Here is a 26,043-nt window from a genome sequence, read left to right as displayed (position 1 = left end):
CCATGATGGACATGTCATCTAAAGAATGGGAGGGGGAGTGGAAATGGTTCGCGAGTGGGAGGTGCAGTTGTTTGTTGCAAACCGATTGGAGGTGTTCTGCAAAGCGGTCCCCAAGCCTCCGCTTGGTTTCCCCAATGTAGAGGAAGCCACACCGGGTACAGTGGATGCAGTATACCACATTGGCACATGTGCAGGTGAACCTCTGCTTAGTATGGAAAGTCATCCTGGGGCCTCGGATAGGGGTGAGGGAGGAGGTGTGGGGGCAAGTGTAGCATTTCCTGCTGTTTAAGGGGAAGGTGCTGGGTGTTGTGGGGTTGGAGGGCAGTGTGGAGCAAACAAGGGAGTCACAGAGAGAGTGGTCTCTCCGGAAAGCAGACAGGGATGGGGATGGAAAAATGTCTCACATTTGTCATGGTTGCCCTAATCAGTCAGAGCATTGGGTATAGGGGTTGGGATGGCATGTTGCTTCTGTACAGGACATTGATGAGGCCACTTTAAGAATACTGCGCACACATCGGTTGGCTCTGCTAAAGGAAAGATGTTGTTAACCTTGAGAGGTGCAGAAAAAAACAGATTTACAAGGATGTTCAAGGACAGGAGGGTCTGAACTGTAGGGAGAGGCTGAACAATTTGAAGTGTTTTCCCCGGAGTGTGGAGGCTGAGGGGTGACATGACAGATGTTTATAAGATCATGAGGGGCATGAATAGCCTGAATAGCCAAGGTCGGTTTCCCAGGAGAGGGGAGGCCAAAAGTAAAGTGCTGATGTTGAAGGTGAGAGGGGAGCGACTTAGAAGGAAACTTCGGGCAACATTTTCACGCAGAGAGAGGTGTGTGATCAGAAAGTGCTGTCAGAAGTGGTGAAGGTGTGTGCAATTACACAGCTAAAAAAGTATCTGGATTGGTACAAGAATAGGAAAAGTTGAGGGGGATATGGACCAAATATTGGCAAATGGGAATAGATCAGATTACATATCAAGTCAGTGGGGGCAAATAATCTGTTTCTGCGTTGTGTGACTTTCTGATTCCATCAGGTAGATGAGAAGAAATTTGAAAAGGGCATTTGGAGTGGGAATTCTCTTCCCTAGAGGTCTGTGCTGCCTTTGTGTTGACATTTATTCAGAGATACATTAATGAAATAGTTGACAGATGTTAAACAAAACACAATTTATTTAAACACTGTAGTCAAAGTAGAACCAAAAAAAAGGAATTTAGAATAACCTCGCTCTGGTGGATAAACTTATAGTATAATAGCTATAGCAAATATTACTAATTAACTGTTCCAGCATAGTAGCAGCCCATAAACAGACACTTTGGTCAGAAATAAAATTCAGAGAAGGTTCTCACATGCGGTTCTCCAATTCAGGAGGAGAAAATAATCATCCAAAGAAAATTCTGCAGTCAGGAGACATTCACTGAAGCTTCCAACTCCATTGAGACACCAATAGCTTCTGATGCAACAGAAAAGCAAAACTCAGAAATTCTGATCTGTGAGAGCTCGTCGCACTCATTCAGGCTGCATTTAAAAAAAACCCGAACCCTCTCAAGACTGTTTACTCAATGGTCTTAACTAGACAGCTTTGTGCCTCTCGTTCAATCCTTCTCTTAAAAGAAACCAAAATAAAATAATATCTTACAGTTACAGCAATGTCACATGAACACATCGAACTGTTCCTCAGGAGCCCAGGGTGGATCAATTCAGCATTTGGCCCTGCTGTACAGCCCCTTGCGTCCCTACATATGAAAAGGAGAAGGCCATTGAGACCCTACAGTCACTTACATGTAAACAGACTTAGGTAACATGACAAGCAAATGGAGCTAGGCTGTACAGATAGTCTGCTTCACGCTGGTCAACATGCCTCCATTGTTCATGGTACACATGCAGTACTTTAATGCAGTTTTACAGTAGTGTGGTGGGAAGACTAATGTTTTGTGCAAAATCACAAGTGGCATCCTCTGAAAATACATGCTTCCGTTCTCTATGGAGATCAGAATCTGGTTGGTCTGGCTAATGTCACAAAGAGGGTATTTGGGCTGCTGTCAGGATTGTGAACAACATCGGGTTCAGTGTAAGGTCACAGATTAATGTGGGGAGAGTTCATTCAGAGCCTGTGCTTCTCTCTGAATCACTGTGGGGCTCTATGTCATTTTATATGTAAAATCCACATGTATTTACATGGGTCACGTATGGGATTTCTCACCCTATCAATTTCTTTTGTGGATAAAAGAGTTCATCACCAACTTTGTAATTTTAATGCAGTAATCTCTGATTCTCTCACAGCACAACATATTAAACACTCACTTTCTTCACTCGCTCCTCATGGTACCATCATCTCAGGGATTAGACTGGTGATGACCATTTGTACCGTGTCTGTGGCAAGGAGTTCTTTCATTACAAAAGGGATCAAGCCTATGCACAGTGCCCATAAATAGTCTTTCATCAAGGCTGTACATGTGCAGACATATGGTTTTATTCATGTACATGAATCATCTTACAATGAAGGACAACATACCATTTACTTCCCACATGACTGATAGCGCTGCATGTACTAATTTTGGTGACCTATGATCAAGGACATGCAGGCCCTTTTGTGACCACAACACTTCCCAACCTCACATCATTTAATCATTACAAAATGAGATGTATGCTGTTGCTGGCCACATCCAAATAGTTTGTATGCCTTTTAAATTACTGTGGTCCAAACACTGATTCATGTGATACCCCATAACGAGCAGCATTCAGCCTGGAAAAGGGCTCCACTCTCTGTATTGCGTCAACTAAACAATTCTCAATCCATGTAGTATATTCCACCTTACCTCTCAACTCTAATTTTATTCACTCACCTGTGTGCAACCATATCAAAAGTACTCTGTAAATTCAAATACACCGCTCTCACTGGTTCTCATGTGTGGATACTTCAACTATTATATACATATTACTCAGTCGTACATGCACTGGGCAAAGGATCACAACACACAGGAATTGCCAAAACAAGTTGGAAAGTACATCAACTTCAGTCGATAATGCAGTTTTCTCTATTTTCACATCTCATCACCCATATTCTCTCTCTCTCTATCTCATACATACATGACATAAATCAAGTTAATGAATACTCCAATCTTTCTCCATGTTTTATCTCTCAAAGCTCCCTCTTTCAGTTTAAATGTATTGTTTGCATTTGGATGTGACACAATTACAACTGAGTGATGAAACTAAAAAAACATCATGAGGAAGGAACGGGCTGGAGTTATTAGGAATAGAATCTTAGGGAAGATGGTGGAGTAGCAATGGAAGACATTTCTGGGGATAATTTGGACACACATCTGAAATTTTTGGATGTTTCAATTAACATAAACTGCACAGGTTTACCAAAGATAACTTCCCTTTCCTGAATCGAAGTTGACTCTGCCAAGTCATATCATGATTTCCCAAGTGTCTAGTTTTTACAGCCCTCAAAAAAGGTTCCATATTTTTCTCATAACAGATATCAAGTTGTCCAAAATTTATTTTTATTTTGATTTCCCTCTCACTCCAGTTTTTTTTTAATGTGCGTTACAACAGCTACTTCCATTCTGCAGGAACTGGCAATTCCTGAATCTGAAGAATTCTGAATGGTAATCAATAATTCTTTCTCGTAGTTACAAGTTTTAAATGACATTTGGACAAGTTCATGAACAGGAAACAGTTGGAGAGATATGGGCCAAGCCCAGGCAGGTGGGACTAGGATAGTTTGGGATTATGTTTGACATGGACTGGTTGGACTGAAGAGCTGTCTGACCCTGTAACTCTTTCACAAGCTCTATTCCCACCTCCATGTAATCTCTGGGACATACCAGAGCAAAGTACCAAACTTCAGTTCAATTAGTTTTGAGCAGTTCCGCTTTATTAATTCTAATCTCCCACAGTTTCTCATTTTCACAGTCACAGTCCTGTAGAATTTCTGGAAGATTTCCTATATCTTATTCTGTGGAGACAGAGTAATGTATCCCACTCAGCAGTGGGTCAGTGGGGGTTGGGGTGAAGAGACACGGCCTCTGTCAACAAGTGAACACATCGGAACACTGCACTTAGGAGATAATGGACATGGCACCACTGCTACTTGGAAAGTTCTAGAATCTAAACAGTTCAATGAACTGTCATTTGATGGCCATCGACGGGTTATGCTGAAACCACTGACACAAAGCTGTAACCTCCTCATTTTAGAATCAAACTGGCTTCACACTTTGCAACTGGCATAGGTCGAGGTAGAGATAAAAATAAGAATACAATCAAAATATTAGTAACTGCAAGTGTGGCCAGAAGAGAGCTGCAACTGGAAAGGAGCAGATTATGATTTAATCAGAAACAGCACTGAAGCGGAAGTGAAAACTGAGGATATTATTAGTGATAAAGGGAATATTGTGATATAAATCAGATCAGGACAAAATGGGCCAATGGTGGTTATGAACACTTTTCTTCCTCCTCGGGTGTTTGTAAGTGAAGGTGAAAAAAACCCTGGAATAAGAGTTGAGTTTGTCACTGAAAGTGAATACAATAGTTTCCTTCGTTGCCAAATACAGAGCTTAGAAATTGAGTCGCTGGTCACAGAATAAATGAATGGGCAGAGATAGAGAGACTTACTGGGAACACCAACAATAGCGAGGATGGGATAGTAACCCGCCTGAATAACCATCAGTACAGCTTGTATCCACAATGTTAATGGTAACCAATTGATAGAAAGATAGTAAAGGCCAGAGGATAAACTCCTGTCCATTGTTGGAACATTCCAATCTATTCCTCTCAGTTTCTTATACATTGTTGTCACATTCCCGGCTGTGGTTCTGAGATTCTGATCCATCATTTGGAACATCCCAATCTGCTGGTCACAGATTCTGATCTCTCCACATCTCTGGAGCTGCTGATCCCAATTGTGTTGAATATGCCACAGCCACAGATACTGTGGGATAACGCATTGGGAGAAACCCCTTATTAATAGAAGAGGGAAACCCTCCAGTGACACAGTTAGTATCCATGGAGACTGACATTAATTCGAGTCACTGAACAAACAGCTCCCGTTAACCCCTTCCACTCTGACACTTTTAATGTAACAACAATACCTGGTTTGGGTGACATTGCCTGCTATTGGTCTCAATGCCCATCTCCAATTCATCTCACAATGATAGAGACAGAGGAGAAAGTTGATACTTTCTCTGCACAGGCTCGATGATTCTGCTGTGTTATCCACATGTGATGACGTATGTAACCATTTTCCTCAGAGCCAAATGAGAGGTTGTTATTTCACCGAAGTCTCCTCCACCACAACAACTGCCAATCCAAACACATCTCTGGCCACAACTGCCTGGAGAAAGGCAGGAAATGTGGGTTTTGCTGAACTTTCCTCTCACTGCACTAATAAATGAACATTTTATCCTTAACACAATATTTTCAATAATTTGCTTCTAAAGTTGCAAACAAATTTTTTGCAGTTTATACAGCCTTTCCTGACCAATTTTTTAGCCTGAGCCCAAAACTAAACATTACATTTCCAATTGCTTTGCTTATTGGGAGTAAAGGGTCAGAGACAATATCTATGTGAGTGATTAAGGAACAGTAAGGAAGAGGGGACAGTGGCTGTGCAGACTGGACAGGACTAACATGATATCGCCCATTAGGCAATTTCTTCTTCATAGATGGAATAAAATAAAATGCAGAGAAAGAGACAGAATAAATTTGGCTGAAGGAATGGCGACTGACAGGTGAAAAAAACACGATAGGTTGCAACGGAACGGAGGAGAAATGATTTTATATACACTGTTTAATCAGCGTATGTGTGTAGACATATAAGATTGTTCACATATGCTCAACACATTCAGGGTTATTATTGGAGATATGATGAACACAATATGGCACAGACGATGTGACCTTGTCTTGTTTGTGTCTTGTTAACATTGCATTCAGTGGAGGGAACCCATCTCCCCCATTCACAACTTTATTTACTCTCATTGTACATCTGCTTCTCTTTCAACACAATTAAAAGCCCATTTGTATTTTGCACCGCATCCCAACACCCTCTGTTTTCTGTTAGCCCTCCTCCACCTCTGGTAAGGTATTAAAAAGGCCATTTTCTGAACCTGTTCAGTTCTGAAGAAGGGCCTCGCTGGACTTAAAGCCTTAACTCTGTTTCTCTGTCTCCAAAGATGCATCTAGACCTGCTGAGTTTCTCCAGAAATGAATCAGCACATTACACCGAAAGCCAATTCTCAAATTAGCCAGACCAATAGATATTTGCAGATCTAGCAAAATGAGCCAGAGTGAAATAAAAATGTTACATCAAGATGCAGAATTGCCTGTCCACAAAGTACATTCTTGCTGTCAGAACTCTACATGCTTTTCAGCACCTGAGGCATGTTCTGCTTAGGGCCTGCCACAATATCTCTGCCTTTCCCTGGCATTTTAGCACTTTGATGTCTCAACTAGAACCTAATGTCTCACAGTGCTCCTGTCTTGCCTGGCTGTTTACTGCAGGCATAAGCCATGCAGCTTATCACTGTTATTACCAGCAGTCAGTCAAGGGCGAGTCAGCAGATGGTCACCAGTTACATCTTCAAAATGCTCCAGTAGATTTGTTGAGCCTGAATTATGATCATCAATCCAAGCTGACCCTGTCCATTCCTGCCATTGGAGGTCAGTTTGATGAAATTCTCAAAAAGTGTTCGGGAGTTTGGGAGGTTCAAGTCCATAGCTCTCTGAAATTGCAACACAAGTAGATAAGATGGTGAAGAATTTTGCTTTCGTGGTACACAGCATCAGGATATGGTCAACGTGGATGTCTGGTTCATAAGTGGCATGTCAGAGCATGCACTGTTTGTACGAGAATAACTATGGTTTCAACTATGAAATGGCCACAACTTGATCAAAAGAGAAAGTGACCATCAAGCAGTTTGAACTGTCAGCTGTCAAATAAATTAAGACAGTTTAACGTATTTGCAGGAGTTTTTAATTTTTTTAAAAAATTCATTCATGGGATGATCACATCACTGGATAAGAATGGCAGTTTCCTTCCCTGTAGGCCATCGGTGAACAGATGGGTTTTTCCAACAAAGGCAATGGATTGACAGTCATCATCACATTCTTATTTCCAGATGGATTCACACCTAGGTCCCCAGACCAGTATCTCAGCCTCTAGGGAAGTGATGGACAGAAGACTAAATAGAAAATATGTACTAGAAATCACACAATGTTTTGGTTTATGTTTCCGTCATGAGATCCATCACTGCTATGGACACCAGGTAAAGAGCTGACGAGACTGCAATGCTCCCAGGCAGAGTCACAGCGGTCACCAGGTTTCATAGCCGACGGGGAAAATGCAAATCAGGGATTATAGGACATGACTCAACCCAATCCTATGTTTGGATTTAAAACATTCCTTTGATTTTTATCCACAAACTGAAAGATTACATTGTTTCCAATAAACAAATGTCTGTGGGAGAGCAACAGAATCTGTCATTGTAAAGGTGTGCAGACCTATCTAACAAATAAAGGGCCATCGAGATCATCACAGAATTCCTACAGTGTGGAAGATGGCCATTCAGTCAATATCAACCCTGCAAAGAGCATCCCAACCAGTCTCACACCCTACCCTATCCCTGCATTTTGCACACAAGATACTATGGGCAATTTAGCATAGTGAATCTACATAATTTGCACATTTTTGGACTGTGGGAGGAAACCAGAGCATCTGGAGGAAACTCACGCAGACAGTGTCTGGGTAAGACAATCTTCGTCAGGTCAGTGCGGACTTGATGGGCTAAGTGGTCTGCTCCCACAGTGGAGGGATTCTATGATCTCCAGAAACAAGCCCAAAACACATGGTTTTTGAATCGACTATAACAAAGTGTGGAGCTGGATGAACACAGCAGGCCAAGCAGCATCTCAGGAGCACAAAAGCTGACGTTTCAGGCCTTGACCCTTCTCTAGGCCCGAAAAGTCAGCTTTTGTGCTCCTGAGATGCTGCTTGGCCTGCTATGTTCATCCAGCTCCACACTTTTTGTTATCTTGGATTCTCCAGCATCTGCAGTTCCCATTATCACTGATACTATTTTTGATTCTACTGTTAGCTATATTCAAACCAATCAACTTATTCAGAAATTTGCTGGTCGTTAACCAGGAACCAGGAATGTACCAGGAAATCCCTTTTCACATATCATGCAGGTGGATAGGCTTTAGTCAGTGTGAATGTGTCGATGTGTTGTGACAACGTGACTATTTCCAAGCTCTACCTTACACAACTGTTAGTGTGACATTTTATTCACAATACCAGCACCTTTAATTGAGCAGGTATCGGTAACATCTGTACAAACAGCCCAACACCATGGTTTATTTGATAGTGAGAGTGACAGCAATGTTCTTCAACTGTGGTTGTCTGCGAACTCGCTGGTGTGTTAACAGTTTGGATGACAATGAATCCCTTCCCACACAGAGCTCATGAAAGGTCTCTCCCCAGAGTGAACTCGCTGGTGTATCAGCGGGGAATTCGAGTCAGCAAAGCCTTTCCCTCACGCAGAACAGGTCAATGGTCTCTCTCCAGTGTGACTCTGGTGGTCAGTTTCTAGCTGGGATGGATGAAGAAATTCCTTCCTGCAATCTGCACATTTCCACACTGTCTCCCAGTGTCACTGCACTGGTGTTTGGACATTTCAGATGAATCTTCACAGACTCTTCAACACACACACCATGTGCATTTCTCCCCAATGTGAGTGCTGCTTTTTCCTTCAATGTTCAAAATCCTGAGAAAATTGGGTTGTGATAAACAAAGTGACCGTCAGACCTGGATGTGGGCCTGTTTAAATTCTCCAACTGCAGACTATACTTTCAAAGAGAAAGTAAGTAAGAAACCAGAAGGACACAGATTGTGAAACTGAGAAATTCTCTGGACATGTGTACAGCAACACTTGGGGAATATGCTGGATCACCATTAGAACAAATTCATTCATAAATATCCTCCAGGTAAGGGATCCAGTCAGTGTTTGCATCAAACTACCAAAAGAGAGAATTGGGAGAGCCAGCGAGGAAGGACAGTCATTGTATAGATCTGTAACTCCACCTTTCAATCCCTCTGAAAGAGTAAGAGCAGTGCAGAAGTAAAATTGTGGAAATCTGAAATGAAAACAAAAAATGCTTCGTCAGCGTTGTACAGCACAAAACAATCCCTTTGGTCCCAGTTGTCCACGCTGACCAGATATCCCAAATTAATCTAATCCCATTTGCAAGCATTTGACCTATATTCTGCTACACGCTTCCTATTCACATACCTTTTAAATGTTGTAACTGTACCAGCTTCCTCTGGCACCTCATTCTGCACAGGCACCACCCACTTTCCCTTTAAAAAAAGGAAATTTGCTGGAAAAGCTCAGCAGGCCTGGTGGCATCTGTGGAGGAGGGGGAAAAAAGTTAACATTTCGGGACCGGTGACCCTTCCTCAGAACCCGAAACTCTTCTCTCCTCCACAGATGCTGCCAAACCTGCTGAGCTTTTCCAGCAACTTTGTTTTCTTTTCAGATTTACAGCATCTGCAGTTCTTTTGGCTCCCTTTTAAAGACTTTCCCTCTCAGCTTAAGCCAATGTTATTAGTTCTAGTCTCTAATTCAGGTTAGTTCTTCCCTAACCTGGGAAAACAATCTTGGCCATTCACCCTACACCCACCATAATTTTATTAACCTCTATAAGGTCACCCCTCAGCCTTCAATGCTCCAGGTAAAATAGCCCCAGCATATTCAACCTCTCCCTACATCTCAAAACTTCCACCTCCTGCAACATCCTTATAAATCTTTTCTGCACCCTGCCAAGTTTAACAGCATCATTCCTATAGCAGGGAGACCAGAACTGAACACAATATTCCAAAAGCAGCATAATCAATGTCTTGTTCAGCCTATAACATGACCTCCCAACTCCTACACTCAATGCACTGACCAATAAATGCCAGCACAGCAAATATCATCTTCACTACCTTCTGTACCTGCAATCCACCTTCAAGGAACTGTGCACCTGCACCCCAAGGAGTCTCTGTTGCATAACAGCCCCGAGGGCCTCATCAGTAACTGTTTAAGTCCTGCCCTGATTTGTCATTGCCATAATGCAAATCGCTCACATTTATCTGAACTAAGTGTATTTCTATCACTCCTTGGCCCATCAACCCATTGATTACGTTCCCATTGTACTTGGGAAGTAAACTCCTTTGCTGTCTACTACAACAACAATAATTTTAGTGTCATCTGCAAACTTACTAACCATTCCTCCAATATTCATTCCACATGATTTGCATCAATGATAAAAAAAGCAGTGGACCCAGCACCAATCCTTGCAGCACACTGCTGTTCATAGTCTTCCAGACTGAACCCGCTCCCCGCCCCCCACCATGATCCTGTTTCCTACCTTCAAGCCAATTTTGTTTCAAATAGCTAACTCTCCCTGGGTTCCATTTGATCTAATCTTGCTAACCAGTCTGTCATGTGGAGCTTTGGTGAATGCCTTGCTGAAGTCCATAATAGACAGTGTCCACTGCTTTGCCTTCTTCAATCTTCTTTGTCACTTCTTCAAAAAACTCAATCAAGTTAGTGAGACAAGATTTCCTACTCACAAAGCCATGTCTACCATCCCTAATCAGTCTTTGCTTCTCTAACCACATGCAAATCCTGTCCCTCAGAATCCCCTCCAGCAATTTACCCACCACTGACATCAGGCTCAACGGTCGATGGTCCTCTGGCTTTTCCTTAAAGAATGGCACCACATTAGCCACCCGGCCTTCTGGCACTTCACTAGTGTCAGTGATACAAATACCTCAGCAAGGGGCCAGCAATTACTTCCCCAGCTTCTCCCAGAGTTTGTGGGTAACACCTGATCAGGTGCCAGGAACCTATCCACCTTTATGCATTTTAAGACATCCAGCACCTAGATCTCTGTAATATAGACACTTCTCACGACTCATTATTTATGATTCCAAGCTCTCTCACTGCCATATCCTTCTCTGCAGTAAATACTAATGCGAATACTCATTCACTATCTCAGCCTGCAGTTCCACACAGACAGCCTTGTTGATCTTTAAAGGGGCCCCTATTTTTTCCCTTGTTGTTTTTATGTCCCAAATGAAGTTTCAGAATCTCTTGGGATTCCCCTTAACTCAATTTGCCAAAGATAGCTCATGTCTCCTTTTTGCCGTCCTGATTTCCCTCAAGTATACTCCTACTGCCCCTATACTTTGAAGGATTGACCCAAATCCTGCTGTCAGTACCCAACATGTGCTGCCTTCTTTTTCTTGACCAGAGCCTCAATTTCTCCAGTCAGCCAGTATCCCCTACATTTACCAGCCTTGCCCTTCACGTGAACAGGAACATGTGCCTGGCTCTCCTTATTTTAGTTTTGAGGGCCTCCCACTTTCCAAGCATTCCTTGACCTACATATTACCTCTCCCGATCATCTTTTGGAAGTTCTTGCCCAATAATGTCAAAGTTGGCCTTACTTCAATTTAATGCATATTTAGAATTTTGAAATGTATAAGTTTTATATGTAAACTGATCACATCTGCCTGCATCTGGCATATACTCCTCTAAAGCTCTCTTATCTATGTCCCTATTCAAGTGTCTTTTAAACAATGTGACTGTACCTGTATCTGCCACTTCCTGAGTTTGTTCCACACGTGGACAAGTTCGTAAAAATAAAAAAATCCATGTCTTTTTAAATATGTATTTCTCCTCTCACCTTACATACATGTCCCCTTGTCTTGAAATCACCCAACCTTGGGAATAAACCCTTGCTATTCGCATAATCTGTGCCCTCATGATTTTATCAACCTCTAAGGTCACTCCTTAACCCATTATACTCCAGTGAGAAAAGTCCTAGCTTTGTCTGTCTATTTGATAATCAAGCTCTCCAATCCTGGCAACATCCCAGCAAGTCTGTTCTGAACTGTCTCCAGTTCAATAATAATGTCCTTCCTGTAACAGGGCAACCAGAGCTGCACACAATACCTCAAATGAAGCCTCAATGTCCTATACAACCTCAACATAACATCCCAACTCTGAGACTCAGAGGTCTGAGCAATGAAAGCAAGTGTGCTAAACAACATATTAACCACCCTGACTACTTGTCTACATAAACTTCAAAGAATTATGTACCTGAATCTCAGCATTTCTCTGTTTCACAACTCTACCCTGGGTGCAACCATCAATTGTTGGTCCTACCCTGTTCATTTTACCAAAATACAATATCTCACATTTATTCAAATTGAACTTCATCCTCCACTTCTCAACCCATTGACATAATTGATCAAGATCTCACTGTCATCTTAGATAACCTTCACTAACCACTAATTCTCGTATCGTCTGCAAACTTACTAATCTTGTCCCTTAAATTCGCATCCAAATCATTAATATAAATGAGAAACAAAAGTGGCCCCTGCACAGATTGCTGTGGAACACACTGGTCACAGAACTCCACTCTGAAAAATCCCCAACACCACATTCTCTCCGACAACTAAGCCAATTCCGCTTCCAATAAGCGAGCTCTTCCTGAATCACGTGTGATCTAACTTTACTCATTAGTCTACCACGTGGAACCCGGTCAAAGGCTTCACTCTCACTCTGGGAGGTGCTGCAAATCTGACCCAATTCCCCCGCTATTTGTCCATCATTCCTTGAAAAGTTAAATCCCAACTCTCTTCTGAGAATAACTGCTAAATCTGCATCCAGCTACCATTCAGACTGTTCCAGATCCTGGGAACTTGCTGAGTCAAACAAACAATCTTCACATTTTCACCCTGCATTATTTGCCAATTAGCTGAATGTTGTATTCTACGGTTACCAAACATTGCTACAATGGAGAATTATCTCGGCTTCTGTTAGCTCTCTCCAAGCCAGAGACCCACCATAATTTTAATTGACTTATGGGATGTGGTCTTTCCTGCACAAACTAATATTGATTGCCCATTTTTATTGGATTTGGAGAAAGTGGTACTTTCTATGACTGCTGCACTCCATGTGCTGTAAGTACACCACTGTGTTGTTATGATGATAATCCACCCTGGAGCCTCACTACCCTCCCGATTGCAGGAATCATACCTCAAACTTCACTACCCACCTGATCATGCCCTCGAGCCTCACTACCTGCATTACTGCAGGCATTACCATCGAGCCTCAACACGCTTCACATCTCTGGAATCCCTCTCCAGCCTCACTACCTGCCTATCGTTGGAATCCCCCACTAGCCACATAACTCACACCATCTATTCAGATTCCTCCAGTCTCACAAACCACCTCATCTCTAATCTCCTCCAGCCCACAAACTTCTTTAGCTCTATAATTGTCTTCAGCCTCACAAACCTCCCTTTGTCTGAGGTCTCCTCCAGCCTCACAATCTTCCCCATTTCTGTAATCTCATCCAAGCTCACTTTTCCCTATTTTTGGAATCTTCTCCGGTCTCAGAACCCTTCCTGTCTCTAATATCGTCCAGCCTCACAAATGGATGATACAAGAATGATATTTCTTTCCTCTAATACAATCCTTATTTTTATACATCCACTTGATGGCGGTACTTTCAATTTCCTGGGCTTCAGGCCCCTGAATTTCGAGGTAAACCGCATTACGTCTATACCTCACTTTTCTCCCGAAAATACTGACCAATCATGAGTCATTTGTTCTAATATCTCATATTCTGAAATGACTTGACATATTGCTGGGTATCCTCCTATGTGAAGAGTCTCGGAGGTCTACAGCACAGAAAAAGTCTTTGTGGCCCATCCAGCCTGTGCCAGTTAAAAACCACCACCTAACTATTCTAATCTAATTTTCCAGAACTTGGCCCATAGACTCTGCATTGGCATCACAAGTGTGCATCTATATATATCTTAAACGCTATGAGGATCTCTGTGCCTACCACCCTCACAGACAGTGAGGTTCAGTGCCATTGTCACAGCATGATGACATTACAGACAGGAAAAGAGACGAGCTGAGTCTGTGCAAACCAAAGATCCCCCACACACTGTGAAAGACGGGAGGGTGCCTGATCGGAGGCAGAGGAGATTTAACAGAATGGTTTGTAGGGAGAGGGTTTTTAGTTGCATGGTTAGGGCTGTTTTTATTATAATTTTGTGTGACTTAGACATTTCTGGTACATATTGAGAATATCCATCTACAATAGATGGACTTCCTCTCAATCTCTCTCCTCGCCTGGGGTGCAGTAATCTTCAGGTTAAACCAGCCCTATGGTCAGGTAGGACAATGGTGACTTTACCTTAGGCATAGTGATGCCACTGTGCCTCGGTGGTGTAGAGGGGAATGTTGCATGTGGTGGATGGGACACCACTCTGACACTGCTTCATCTGGAGGATGTTACCTTTCTTTAATATTGTTGGGGCTGTACTCATGCAGGGAAGTGGAAAATGTTCCAACACAATCCGGATGAGTGCCTTACACACAGGAAACAAACTGTCATTGGGTAATCAGGTGCTTGGGGAAACTAAGATTGATCTCCTTGTAACAAAGGATTTTGAGGGGACCTTTGATAGGAGGTGTTTACAAAAGATAAACATTAGGACGGCAAAATGTACACTCAACTGGCCATAAAAAAGGGCTACAGGACATATATTAAAAGTCGTAGGAAAGATCTATTGAGAGAATGGGGTAATAAGAAAGAAATTTTACATGGCAAATGGGAATGAGCAGGAACACAATACTCACACACAATGCGAATATCCAGGTCCTGATTGAATTGAGTAATTCTGTCAGAGTTTGGTGTTACAATTATTGAGCTTCCTACCTGAAAGTCCACTTGTAATATCCTGTAACACAAATTCATAAAATCCATCACTGTCAGAGTAGGAATCCACAACATCCCCTCCTCCTGGCCGAGGGTAACTGTGCATTGTTCCTGCTGCACATTATTCCTTGTGGGAGTCAGCAGCTGATTCGAGGGATTTCTATTTGGGTTTCTAGGAATTTCCACATTGGGGCTTCATGTCACTGAACAGAACAACAGGTGTTTGACACAAGGCAAAGAATGGCCAAGATTTAGTGAGATGCAGGCAGCAGGATTTGCTTCCTTTTCTTTCCTTCTGTGCTGCTGCACTGCCACAATGAGACATCAGCTTTTCCGGCCCAATGCAACTTGATGAACAAGTTGTCTCGATTCTGAGAAATGGGCAGTAAGCTTCTCCCAGTCATTTGAAAAAACACCCCTTAAAAAGGCAGCAATTACGTATGTGTCATGTTGCCCAGTGCTCCCAACAAAAAGATGAGAAGAATGAGGAAGGATCTCATAAAAAGGGATAACAGTCAAGTTCCATGAGGGTTAGAGTTTATGGAGAGATATTGATAAATGGGCGACAAGTCGGCAAATGGAGTATAATTTGGGAAAACGTGAAGTTGCTAATTTTTGAGGAGATGACCAAAGAACAGTGTTATTTAAAAATGTAAAAACTGTGGAAAACTGCAACACAAAAGGGATTCAGGAATAATTGTGCAGGAAGCATGAAGCGAGCATACAGTTGCAACAGGTAATCGGGAAGGGTCATGGGATGTTATCCTTATGTCAAGGTGTTTGCAGTAGAAGAGTTTGGAATACATGTCTTAGGACAAATGTACAACTTGCTGGCAAGACCACATCTGGAAGAATGTGAGCAGCTTTTTTGGTCCACTTATTTGAGCAAGTATATAACTTCACTGGAGGCATTTCAAAGAAGATGAACTAAGATGATCATTGGTTTGGAGGGATTATGTTTTAAGCTAAGACGAAACAGGTCTGGAATATACTAACTAGATTTTTTTGAAGAATGAGAGATGTTCTAATTAAAAATAGAGGATTCTCAAGGGAGTTGACAGGATAAATGCTGAGGAAATATTTCTCATCGTGGGAGCAGATTCTCGATAAGGCAGAGAAGAGAGGGTTCTCTTTTGGAATTGTCAAGCTTAAGGCAACACAGACATGGGTAAGGGGTTTCAGTCGCGAATGAGCTGGAGTGAGGTGGAGAGAAGGAGCATTTTAGAGATTGAAATTTCTGGCATTTGTGATTGAAATGTACGGTAAGATGTTCATCTTGAGACCAGATATGACAGCATTATTGAGAAGGGTGCAGTTCAGCCTCAGACAGTTCCCAATGAGAGGGATGGATTCAGTACAATAGTAAGGAAAAATAATTTGTAATAATAACTGAAGGCAATGTGTTTTACTATCACAAAGTGTTATTGGAGGAAATTTCAACTAATCAAGTAGTGGAAGCATGATAAGCAGTTTTATAACTGAGTAACAGTGGAGCAAAGTGATGGAGACGAGTTCGATCTGAACATTGTAGAATACATGTGAAAGTTAACACAGTGCTTGTGGAAGATCTCACCTCCTGGAAGTATGTTGGTGAGAAACAGCATGGGCCAAGGATAGATCCTGGAGGGACATTTACGACATGGATTTCAGACAGGAAAGAGAGATGGAGTGGGATTTTCCAATGACGGTGAGGTCGAACATTGGTTTTAAACAGAATGGGTGAGAAGGACATAACCGGAAAAGAGAAACAGACAGAACAAGTAACAATATCTGTGAATTGGCATGGGGGAAGAGGCAGGGAGGAGGAGGAGGAGGAGAAATAAGAGTTGGAATATTTGTAGTTTAGTGAGAATAGGGCAAAGTGTTAAGATGAGCTCTGATAAGGCTTGACATGAAACTGGACAAAGATGCAAGTTTAAGCCTAAAACGAGGAGCAACATGCTAAGCAATTTGGTTTGGTGGGCTTGTGGAAGAGAGGGAAGCAGCAGAGGCAGCTGATTGGATTGTCTCAATCTTAGTGACATAGAAACTGCATGTGTCTCCTTCACTTGCTGTTGGAGCGGAGGATGGAGGAGACAGGATGATGGACAGTGTTTTGCAAAGAAACAATGCCTGTGTTAGTGATATTTAAAAATGAGTGAACAAACCTGATGACTAACTTTTATCCAGAATGTTAAAATGTACAACAGAAGTCCAGGTTCAAATCCTATCTCAGCAGATGGTGGAATTTGAATTCAATAAAAAAAAACTGGAGGAATCAACTGGTTGCCATGGCAACAATTGCTGATGACAGAGTGAAAAAAAAATCTAATGTCCTTCGGGGAAAGAAATTTGCCAACCTCAGCAAGCCACTCAGTTGCAAATCACTGCAAAGTTTCAACAAAGGAATGAAGCTGGGTGGCCCATTTGGCATCCACCAGGGAACTAGGAAAGACAACTGCAGAATCAGCCCTATCGGCCCCCCAAACTCCTGCTTAATAATATCTGGGGGCTAGTGGCAAAATTTGGAGAGCCGCTTCAAAGACGAGTCAAGGAACAGTGTCAGACTCATGGAAACATACCTGGCAAACAATGACACACACCACTATCATTGTCCTTAGTGAAGCCCTGTCCCAGCAGACGTGACAGCACAGTGCTATTCTGACCAGATTATTTGACCTGGGAGTACTCAACATTGACTCTGACGCCTGGAAGTCTCATGGCTCCTGCTGATTACCATGTACCATCCTCCCTTGGTTGATAAATCAGCAGTAGTATTATCGCTAGATTATTAATCCAGAGACCCAGATAACATTCTGGGGACCTGGGTTCGCATCCTGCCATGGCAGATGGTGAAACATGAATTAAATAATGATCTGGAACTAAGATTCTCATGATGACCATGAAACCATTGCCAATTATCAGGAAAGACCCATCTGGTTCACTTATGCCCTTTCCGGAAATGTGCCATCCTTACCTGGTCTGGATGACATGTGACTCCAAACCCATAGTGATGTGCTTGACTCTTAACTGCCTTCCAGGTAATAAACGCTGGTCCAGCCAGCGATTTCCACATCCCAAGAGGGAATTTTAAGAAACAAAAAACTCCATCATGTTGAACAGCACTTGGAGGAAGCACTGCGAGTGTGAATAGCACTAAATGTACTCAATGTCCACATCAGGAGTAGTTTGCAGGAGGATTACCAATCAGGCTGGTCGGGTCCTGAAGGACAAAGCTGCTTGGCTGGGACTGCAGCAGGTGCTGACGCACCAAAGGGGGAAAATATAGCTGATCTCATCATCACCAATTTCCCAGCTGCAGAGGCATCTGTCCATGACAGGATTGTTAACAGCAACCACCGCACAGTCCTGTGGAGACAAAGCCTCATCTTAAACTTGAGAATACCCCCCATTGCATTGGGTGGCACTAACTTCGGCTAAAAGGGACAGACTTGGAACAGACACAGGAGCTCAAAACCAGATATCTATGAGGCTTTGAGAGAGACTGCAACAGTAGCAGACCTTCTCCAGCACAATCTGTAACCTCATGGCCCAGCATATCCTAGAGACACCCATTGCCATTGATCCAGGGGACCAACACTGCTTGAACGGAGAGTATTGGAGGGCATGCCAAGGGCAGCACCAGGCATACCTAAAAATAAGGTGCCAACCTGGTAAAACCACCAAACAGGACTATCTGCATGCAAAATAGCATAAGCAGCAAGAGTTAGAGCTAAGCCACCCCATAACCAATAGATCAGATGCAAGCTCTGCAGTTCTACCACACCCAGTCGTGAACAGTGATGGACAATTAAACAACTCACTGGAGGAAGAATGCCAAAAATCCCCATCTTTACCCGACACAGGAGCCCAACCTCTCCTTGCAAAAGACAAGTCTGCAGCAATCTTCAGCCAGAAGTGCCAACTGGATGATCCATCTCAGCCTTCTCCAGAGGTCCCCAACATCAGAGATGTGAGTTTTCATCCAATTTGATTCATTTCACATAATATTAAAGAAATGAATGAACAGTGCAAAGGTTATGGGCCCTGGCAACACTCTGACAATAGTAGCGATGACTAGTGCTCTAGAGCTTGCTAGCATCCAAGCCAAACTATTTCAGTCCTGCTACGGCGCTGGCATCTCCTAACAATTTGGAAAACTGCCCAGGTCTGTTCAGCACAAAAACATTGAAAATCCAACCCGACCAATTTCCCCTCAAGCAATCTACTCTCTATCATCAGTAAAGTACTGGAAGGTGTTGTCAACAGCAGTATTAAACAGCACTTACTCAGCAGTAACCTGCTCAGTGACACCCAGCATGGGCCATGGTGGGCACTCAGTTCCTGATCTTATTACAGACTTGATCCGCAAATTCACAAACAGCTGAATTCCTGAGGTGAGGTGAGGGTAAACAGCAGAGCCCTGCACAAAAACCACGTACTTCCACTTCAGTGACAATGACTGACAGTGACACCTTAGTTTCAGCTCATCTGCTGAACCTCTCATCTATTCCTGTGTTACCTCTAGGCTTAACTATCCAAACTCACTGCCAGTCGGCCTCCCACATTCAATGTCCCTGTAACCTCAAGAATACCTAAAGTTCTGCTGCACACAAGTACATTTGTACCAAGACCTGTTCACCCATCACTGCTGTGCTCCCTGACCCACAAAGGCTCCTGTTTATAAGCAACAATTTAAAATTCTCAGATAATAAAATGTGAGGCTGGATGAACACAGCAGGCCAAGCAGCATCTCAGGAGCACATTGGCCTGCTGTGAAGCTTTTGTGCTCCTGAGATGCTGCTTGGCCTGCTGTGAGCTTTTGTGCTCCTGAGATGCTGCTTGGCCTGCTGTGAGCTTTTGTGCTCCTGAGATGCTGCTTGGCCTGCTGTGAGCTTTTGTGCTCCTGAGATGCTGCTTGGCCTGCTGTGAGCTTTTGTGCTCCTGAGATGCTGCTTGGCCTGCTGTGAGCTTTTGTGCTCCTGAGATGCTGCTTGGCCTGCTGTGAGCTTTTGTGCTCCTGAGATGCTGCTTGGCCTGCTGTGAGCTTTTGTGCTCCTGAGATGCTGCTTGGCCTGCTGTGAGCTTTTGTGCTCCTGAGATGCTGCTTGGCCTGCTGTGAGCTTTTGTGCTCCTGAGATGCTGCTTGGCCTGCTGTGAGCTTTTGTGCTCCTGAGATGCTGCTTGGCCTGCTGTGAGCTTTTGTGCTCCTGAGATGCTGCTTGGCCTGCTGTGTTCATCCAGCCTCACATTTTATTATCTTGGAATCTCCAGCATCTGCAGTTCCCATTATCTCTGATACTAATTTAAAATTCTCACCCGTGATTTAATTCCTGGCTGTGACGAGCCCTATCTCCCTGCACACACAACCTTCAAGAGTTCGATAACTCATTTAGTTCCAGACTCCAACAATGTGTTTAATCATCCCTTCACTATTGGAGGCTGTTTCTACAGTTGCCAGAAAACGTGATCTGGAATTCCCCTGATAAACCTCTTAGGTTTGCTTTCCTTGAGAGAGTCAGGAAAACCTGTAGATATGGTAACTTTTTGGTCACCTGACCTAATATGGCCTTACGTCAAAAGTTTGTTGATAATATTTTTGTGAAATTATAAAACATGATAAAAATACAAATAGTTTGTTGATTTGGACATACACCATTAGCTCTTCAGTATCGCTAGATGAATGATCTGTAACTTCTCAAATGGAGCATTGTGAGAGCACCTTTATCATACAAACTGAAGCAGCACACGAAAGTTAAACATCACCTTCTCCACAGGGAACAGGGCTTTGGCAACGATCGCTGGTATCTGTGGAAGGAGAAACACACAGTAAATGTTGCAGAAGTGCAAAATGAATGACAGATAAAAACGCTGTAGAATTTGGTGGTCTGAAATGGAAGAAAAATACACTCTCTTTCTGGGAAAATATTTCCTGACTGTGAAAGATACCATTCAAAAATTAATCTGGTAAGAGAGCAGCACATGGTCAGGGGGTGGGCAGCAGTGGAAAATTTATTTACAAAAAAGGTACAAGGAAATTACAGTAAAATACTACAGAGATCAAATCTATCCATCATTAGAGACTGAAGAGATTAGACACCGACAAAGGTGATCAGGGAGCACAGAAGTGAGCAAGAGCAGTGTGAGCTGCTATGATCCAACAGTCTGGGAAAAAAAATCCATAAGAAACAAACATTTCTCTTGGATAAGAGATAATAGGAACTGCAGATGCTGGAGAATCCAAGATAACAAGGTGTGGAGCTGGATGAACACAGCAGGCCAAGGAGCATCTTCGGAGCAGGAAAGCTGACGTTTTGGGCCTGGACACCACTTCAGAAATGGGGGAGGGGAAGAGGATTCTGAACGAAATAGGGAGAGGGGGGAGACAGATCAAAGATGGAGAGAAAAGATATTTGGAGAGGAGACAGACAAGTTAAAGAGGCGGGCATGGAGCAGGTAAAGATGAGGAGAGGTGGGGAGGTAGGGAGGTGATAGGTCAGTCCAGGGAGGACAGACAGGTCAAGGGGGTGGGATGAAGTTAGTAAGCAGGAAATAGGGGTGCAGCTTGAGGTGGGAGGAGGCGATAGGAGAGAGGAAGAACAGGTTAGGGAGGCAGGGACAAGCTGGGCTAGTTTTGGGAGGCAGTTGGGGGAGGGGAGATTTTGAGGCTTCTGAAATCCACATGGACACCATTGGGCTGCAGGGTTCCCAGGCAGAATATGTGTTGCTATTCCTGCAACCCTTGGGTGGCATCATTGTGGCACTGCAGGTGGCCCAGGATGGACATGTCATCTGAGGAATGGGATGGGGAGTTGAAATGGTTCGCAACTGGGAGGTGCAGTTGTTTCTTGCGAACTGAGCGTAGGTGTTCTGCAAAGCAGTCCCCAAGCCTCCGCTTGGTTTCCGCAATGTAGAGGAGGCCACAACGGGTACAGGGGATGCAGTATACCACATTGGCAGATGTGCAGGTGAACATCTGCTCGATGTAGAAAGTCTTCTTGGGGCCTGGGATGGGGGGGGGGAAAAGAGAAGAGGGAGGAGGTGTGGAGGCAAGTGTAGCACTTCCTTTGGTTGCAGGGGAAGGTGCTGGGAGTAGTGGGGTTGGAGGGCAGCGTGGAGCGGACAAGGGAGTCACGGAGAGACTGGTCTCTCCGGCAGGCAAGCAAGGGTGGGGAGGGAAAAATGTCTTTGATGGTGAGGTCGGATTGCTGATGGCGGAAGTGTCAGAGGATGACGTGTTCGATCCGGAGATTGGTGGAGTGGTATGTGAGGATGAGGGGGATTCTTTTTCAGTTGTTATTGCAGGGATAGGGTGCGAGGGAGGAGTTGTAGAAAAATGCAGGAGACACGGTCAAGGGTGTTCTTGACCACTCCGGTGGGGAGGTGGGGAGTGGAGTTGCGGTCCTTGAAAAACAAGGACATCATAGATGTACGGGAGTGGAATCCTGGGAGCAGATGCGGCAGAGGTGAAGCAATTGGGAATAGGAGATGGCACTTTTGCAGGACGGTGGGTGGGTGTGAGATGTTAATGTGATAACATCCCATTAATTTAAAGAAGTATAGAAATCAAAGTCTTTCATCTGCATTTGATTCCTATACAGAGACTTTGACTTATAGAAGTAAAGTCTTTTATCTACTCACATCGGTATGCAGACACTGCCCTGAAGCTTCCTGCCCAGCTAGGAATTCAGTGTAAAGCTTTTGTAACTCATCTTCTCACACATCGGCATGCAGACACTGTCTTACGTTTCCTGACTGAACTGAAATTAGAATCAATCTGTATCAAATAGGGTTAGGTGGGGAAATTTTGTAAAGGTGTGAAACCTCTAAAGCATGTAACTTCTGTCGCTGACTAAGGGGCCAGGGCACTGACTTTGTCCTAGCCAGACACACTGGCAACTTGAAATCACAATCTGTCCCGGACAACAACTCAAAATCACCTCCTGCCATGAGCAGCTACTTCACAAGCAATCGATACTATATCCTGGTCTTTTATGTTGTCCATGTAATAATTGCTTGGTATCCTGTTTTTGTCTGTTGTAGTAATTGTTTTATGTATCATGTCATTGGAGGTTGTGAAATCGTTTTCTGTATCATGTCTTTTGTAAAGTATAAAAAGCAGGGACTGTCCGGGGAGAACTCCTTGTGAGACTTTGCACTGTGTGCCGGGTTGAGTACAGTGATTCTTCACAGCTTGTACTTGCTTGGTAAGAAAATGATTTGTGTTTTTCTAAACAGGTCAGTGTCTTGTTATTGCAGCACGTCCGTGAGGGTCTCCGAAAACAAACTTGACAGGTGGGAGGAGGTGTATTCTAGGTAGCTGTGGGAGTCAGTGGGCTTGAAATATATATCGGTTTTGAGATTGTTCCCCAAGATGGAAATAGAGGACCAGGAAGGTGAGAGAGGTGGTTAGAGATGGTCCAGGTGAACTTAAGGTTGGGGTGGAAGGTGTTGGTGAAGTGGGCAAACTGTTCGAGCTCCTCATAGGAGCACGAGGCAGCGCCGATACAGTCATCCATGTACTGGAGGAAGAGGTACGGAAGAGGGATTGTTCCAACAAAGAGACAGGCAAAGCTTGGGCCCATGCAGGTACCCATGGCCACCCCCTTTGTCTGTAGGCAGTGGGACGAGTTCACCGAAGCACATAATGGGGTCAGTGGAGGGGAACTGGTCAGACCTGCAGGACAGGAAATAGCGTAGGGCTTTGAGGCCATCTGTATGGGGTATGCAGGTGCTAATGTGGTATACTGCACCGCTGCACCCGTTCTGGCCTCCTCTATATCAGGGAAACCAAGCAGAGGCTTGGGGACCACTTTACAGAACACCTACACTCAGTTCGCAATAAACAATTGCTCATCCCCACCTCCCTAACCTACTCTTCCTCTCACCTATCCCCTCCTCCCATCTCAAGCCACACCCCCATTTCCTACTTGCTAACCTCATCCCACCCCTTTGACTTGTTGGTCCTCCATAGACTGACCCATCCCCTCCCCACCTACACTCACCTTTACCTGCTCCATCCCCACCTCTTTAACTTGTCTGTCTCCTCTCCACTTGTCTCCCACTCTCTCCCTGTTTGTTTCAGCATCCCCTTCCCCTCCCCCATTTCTGAAGGGTGTGGGCCCGAATACGTCAGTTTTCCTGTTTCTCTGATGCTGCCTGTCCTGTTGTGTTCCTCCAGCTTCACCCCCGGCCCTTTTAAAGTTTCAAAGCTGTCGCGCATGCGCCCCGCGGATCACTGCCCCCAATAAAGATGGTGACGGTCACACGGGCCGATCGCCATCTGAGGCGTTGATTTGTTTTCTGCAAACGTGAGTCTGGGAGTTTCAAATGGGTGTGTTTTCCGACGTGCACTAACTGTTTGTAAAACTTCCAAACCCATACGAATATCACTTCCCTCCAGCTTTCTACCGTTTTGCTTTCTTTACTGTGGCCTGCTCTTACCTCAATTGCACAAATCTTGGTCTCAGCGAAGGATCTAGGCCCGAAACGTCAGCTTTCCTGCTCCTCTGATGCTGCTTGACCTGCTGTGCACATCCAGCTGCACACCGTGTTATCTCGGATTCTCCAGCATCTGCAGTTCCGGTTATCTCAGCGACTCTGCACCGCACTCGTGGATGATCACGTGGTTTTCACTGATCCCGCCCTCCCTTCATTCCGATTGGGCGATATCCGTCCGGTCATGCACGGCACACCTGTGCTCCTATTGGTCGCGCACTGACATCAATCAGCCAGACTTCACCGTGAGCTGGAGCATGCGCAGTGCTTTGTGTTATTGTTGGAAGCAAATGAACGTCGTCGCAATGTTGCATTTTGAGACGAATGAGACTGAAAACCGGATCTGTCTTTTTACCTTCACAGATGCTGCCAGACCTGCTGAGCTTTTCCAGCAACTTTGTTTTTGTTCCTGATTGACAACATCCCAGTTCTTTTGTTATTTTTTAATAAGTCGCGATTGAAAAGGCTTCCTGCAGCTCAAAGCTAAAGGTACTCTTGATACCGCTCTGTCAGCCAATAGAGAAATAGCGGTGAAATAAGGGTAATAAATACAGGTCTAGCAGTCCTCAGGTAAGATGTAAAGGGAATAATTATGAATATGAAGAACATCACGTGGTGAAGTGAGGTGAGTGTTGTTCATATGAACTGTGATTGGGCAGAGAGGGAGGTTAATCAAAAAAGAACAAGCAGAAAAGAGATTCTCAAGAAAGGTCTGTGCAATGGAAAGCAACGAGAATCAGAAGATAAAAGCCCAACACAAGAAAAAGTTTGAAGACCGTGGCTGCAGAAACTCCAATAAGTTGTTTCACTGCTCTACTGCCTAGTTATTGACTTAAGCAGTATAATCCACATTCAACTCTAAGTAGCTGTCTGAGTTTGTCACTGTAGTTTACTTCATAACAGATAAACTCCACACTTTGTCTCAATAAAGCTGACAGTTGGTTCACCAATTAGTTGTGCTGCCAAGTCCGTTCTTGTTTGAAAAGGGGTATAGATCACATTTAAATAGACAATGAAAAATGTCAATCCAGGCTGGGAGCAAAATTCTACTCCCTCGCCACTGACTCCATCCCTGCCCCAGGTAACTGGCAGGTAACACACTGGTCACAGTCAGGGTGCAATATTTCACCCCAAGATGAGCTTCTAACCACATTACTCACCCCCACACTCATTATCACAAAGACCACATACAATTTCAACCTCAACAGCATCTCAGGTCATCTGCTGCTGAAACTCTCATCCATTCCTTTGCTACCTCTCGACTTAACTCCCCAAACACACTCCCGGCCGGCTTCTTAATACTACTTCCCTGAAATCTTGAACTGATCCAAAAATCTGCTGCCCATGTGTTTATTCTCACCGATTTTAACATCTTCAAGTTTTGTCATTCTGTGCTCACTAACATAAACATTTTCTCAGTGGCAAAGCACCAAGGTTTTGAAATTCATATCCTTATTTTGAAATTTTGGCATCACACCACTTTCGTTTGATAGTCCCTCCAGCTGCAAACCCCTCTGAGATTTATCTGAAGAAGGGTCACTGGACACAAAACAGTAATGCTGCTCTCTCTCTCCACAAGCACTGCCAGATAAGCTGAGTTTTACATCAATTTCTGCTTGTGTTACAACTTTCAAGCATCTACTGTCATTTTGCTTTTTCCTTCAAGACATTTGTTCTCCCTGACTTCCAACCTCCTGTGGATTTCTGGTTTTAACTCCCACCTTTTTCATGTTTTCAGTTCCTAAGGCCATAAGCTCTTGAATTTACTCCCTAAACATCC

At 43.8% G+C, this 26,043-nt stretch overlaps 1 protein-coding gene and 1 long non-coding RNA gene across 4 annotated transcripts in view; one reads left to right on the top strand and one right to left on the bottom strand.

Moving 5' to 3' along the window:
* Window positions 1–1,182: 1,182 nt before the first annotated feature.
* LOC132208886 (uncharacterized) lies at window positions 1,183–24,414 on the bottom strand. 3 transcript variants are annotated; one of them, XR_009444988.1, is made up of 5 exons: window positions 24,210–24,414; window positions 20,532–20,573; window positions 14,708–14,808; window positions 1,636–9,134; window positions 1,183–1,449 (listed from the first exon to the last, which is right to left on the bottom strand). It is a non-coding gene; the product is annotated as an uncharacterized LOC132208886 (long non-coding RNA). The 3 variants fall into 3 exon arrangements; XR_009444989.1 differs by lacking the exon at window positions 1,183–1,449 and having other exon boundaries at window positions 6,953–9,134; window positions 20,488–20,573; XR_009444987.1 differs by lacking the exons at window positions 1,183–1,449; window positions 24,210–24,414 and having other exon boundaries at window positions 6,953–9,134; window positions 20,420–20,535.
* LOC132208885 (ral guanine nucleotide dissociation stimulator-like 1) overlaps window positions 24,001–26,043 on the top strand; it is a 59,362-nt gene continuing 57,319 nt past the window's right edge. Inside the window, exon 1 of the mRNA XM_059644192.1 lies at window positions 24,001–24,752. The gene's annotated coding sequence lies outside the window, so the exon portion shown is untranslated. The remainder of the gene's footprint in view (window positions 24,753–26,043) is intronic.

This window comes from Stegostoma tigrinum, unplaced genomic scaffold, assembly GCF_030684315.1.
Source record: "Stegostoma tigrinum isolate sSteTig4 unplaced genomic scaffold, sSteTig4.hap1 scaffold_57, whole genome shotgun sequence".
NCBI classification, from domain to species: domain Eukaryota; kingdom Metazoa; phylum Chordata; class Chondrichthyes; order Orectolobiformes; family Stegostomatidae; genus Stegostoma; species Stegostoma tigrinum.
The sequence above is the reverse complement of the archived record's forward strand: the minus strand, read 5'-3'. Positions and strand labels throughout refer to the sequence as shown.